Raw genomic sequence first — 2774 nt, forward strand, 5'->3', positions numbered from 1 at the left:
CTCATTGGTGTGGATCTCGTGAGGTGGAACGGAACCAATAAATCTGGACCCTTGCTTCTTCTCACTCACGGCTGGTGTCTTTTTTTCTATCTCCAACTGGGTTCACAGATGTGAGTATTTGCTTCTATATTGAATTTTAAGTGTTTTTGGGTAATAGGCTAAATTTGGGCCAGCATTGTCTTGCTGCATGGCCCACTTTCTCTTGAGATTCATTTTACGGACAGATGTCCTGACATTTTCTTTTAGAATTTGCTGGTATTATTCAGAATTCATCGTTCCATCAATGATGGCAAGCCATCCTGGCCCAGATGCAGTGAAACAGGCCCAAACTGTAATGCTACCACCACCATTTTTCAGAAATGGGATACGGGTCTTATGCTGGAATGCAGTGTTTTCCTTCCACCAAACAGAACCCTTCTCATTTAAACATTTTTAAAACATTTTTTCCAGTAGCCTTGTCTATGTGATCTTTAGCAAACTGCATGCGGGAAGCAATGTTCTTTATGGAAAGCAGTGGCTTTCTCCTTGCAATCCTGCCATGCACTCCATTGTTGTTCAGTGTACTCATTATGGTGGACTCATGAACATTAACATTTGCCAATGCGAGAGAGGCCTTTAGTTGCTTAAAAGTTACCCTGGGATCCGTTGTGACCTCGTGGACAATTACATGTCTTGCTCTTGGAGTGATCTTTGTTGGTTGACCATGCTTGGGGAGGGTAACCATGCTCGTGAATTTCCTTCGTTTGTACACAATCTGTCTGACTGTGGATTGGTGGAGTCCAAACACTTTAGAGATTTTTTTTTTTTTTTTTTTAACTTTTCCAGCCTGATGAGCATCAACAACTCTTTTTCTGAGATCCTCACAAATTTCCTTTTTTTCATACCATGATACACTTCCACAAACATGTGTTGTGAAGATCAGACTTTGATAGATCCCTGTTCTACAAATAAGACAGGGCGCTCACTCACACCTGATTGTCATCCCGTTGATTGAAAACACCTGACCCTAATTTCCCCTTCAGACTAACTGCTCATGCAGATGCCAACAATGTCTGCACCATGCACGCTTCCTTTACAGAATGCACTTAAGCAAGGTCTTTACAAGAAAAATAGGATCCAAACCCACATGGGCTGTGCCCAGTGGTTTGGCAGTTCATCACCTTAACCTCTTGCTGACATAGTTCACGCATATGAAATTACATCCCAGTGTGTGGAGCAAAAAAGAGGTGTCGGTGCAGGTTCTCTGCCACTGTCGTCTGCACTGCGGAATGCGTTCTGCGTTGACGGACCTCCAGAGACGCAAGAGCCTTACAGCAGCTGTGGCCAAAAAGCATTGAAATACAGCTCACGGTTGCAAAACACATAGCCACAGTGCTAGCTTTTCACATTTCTCCACCCTCTCTAGTGCTAGCTCAGGGACCTGTACAAAGCTTTCCGTTTGTAGGCCTTGTAGGTGTGACACACACATTGTTGCAACAAAGCCAGCCATTGTTGTAAAGAGGAGGCAAAGTAACAAGTTTACGACGAGGATGGGATTCAAACCCATGCGTGCAGAGCACAACGGGTTAGCTGTCCATCGCCTTAACCTCTCGGCCACCTTTTCCAAGGCCTGCTTCTTTTAACGAAAACTATGCAAATTAGGGTTTAATGTTAGCTGACTAGATGACTGCTTCTCAAATAGATTTTAGTCAAGTCTTGAGGTACAAGCTGTGCTGTCATATAAACTGAAGGGTGACGATGTGGCGAGACGGCCCAAAGGTCTCACAGAACGGGACAATTCCCTAGTTGAGCCGTCGCAATGCAATCCAGTCCTTGGGCGGCTAGGTACCGACTACCTATGGACTGCCCGTCTCAGCGAGTTAAATTTCTTTGGAAAATGTAACTTTTACCCGTGACCCTGAAAAGGATTAAGCGGCATAGAAGATGGATGGATGGAAATGTAACTTTTATTCTTACCTGGATATACACAACAACTGTGGAAAAAGGGGACATGAATTGGGACGTTCGTGAGGCAGCATGCTACATGGTGTATAGCATGAAAGCGTGGGAGAAAAACCTGCGTAAAGCCTTTGGAGACAAGACATCACCCACCATAAGCTAACTACCCTGGCAGCGGTGGGATTTGAACCCACACCCCCGAAGAGACTGGAGCCTAAAGCCAGCGCCTTGGACCACTCGGCCACACTACCCCAGGACAATGTGGTGGTTTACCCGTCCGTGGTAAGAAGGTGACCGGGTCATTCCACCAGACAACAAGAAATCTGGCATGGGCGCGACAAATGGGCTGTTGTGAGACTCAAGTGCCTTTCGCTTAACCAGCTCTGGCGGAGACATCTAACCATTTCCAGCTGAAGACAGAGCTAAGGCGTGGTCTTTGACGCGATTCGTCTAGGCTTAAGAACCCATGGTCCACGGTCACATCGGTAGTGTTTGCGGAAGAGCCCTTATGCTATGACCTTACATCCCACTTACGGTGGTGCTTAAAAGTTTGTGAACCCTTTAGAACCTTCTATACATCTTCATTACCAGGACCTAAAACATCATAAGATTTTCACACAAGTATTAAAAGTAGATAAAGAGAACCTAATTAAAGGATCCAGACAAAAATATTACACATGGTCATTTATTTATTGATGAAAATGATCCAATATTGCATACCTGTGAGTGGCAAAAGTATGTGAACCTTTGCTTTCAGTATCTGGTGTGACCTCGGTGTGCAGCAACAACTGCAAACAAACGTTTCCGGTAACTGTTGATCAGTCCTGCACGTCAGC

At 44.9% G+C, this 2774-nt stretch overlaps 1 non-coding gene across 1 annotated transcript; it reads right to left on the minus strand.

Annotated features, from left to right (window-relative positions):
- Positions 1–2107: 2107 nt before the first annotated feature.
- trnal-uag (transfer RNA leucine (anticodon UAG)) lies at positions 2108–2189 on the minus strand. The gene has a single exon. It is a non-coding gene; the product is annotated as a tRNA-Leu (tRNA).
- Positions 2190–2774: the final 585 nt, after the last annotated feature.

The sequence above is a fragment of the Ictalurus furcatus genome, unplaced genomic scaffold (genome assembly GCF_023375685.1).
Source record: "Ictalurus furcatus strain D&B unplaced genomic scaffold, Billie_1.0 scf5, whole genome shotgun sequence".
Classification (NCBI taxonomy): Eukaryota; Metazoa; Chordata; class Actinopteri; order Siluriformes; family Ictaluridae; genus Ictalurus; species Ictalurus furcatus.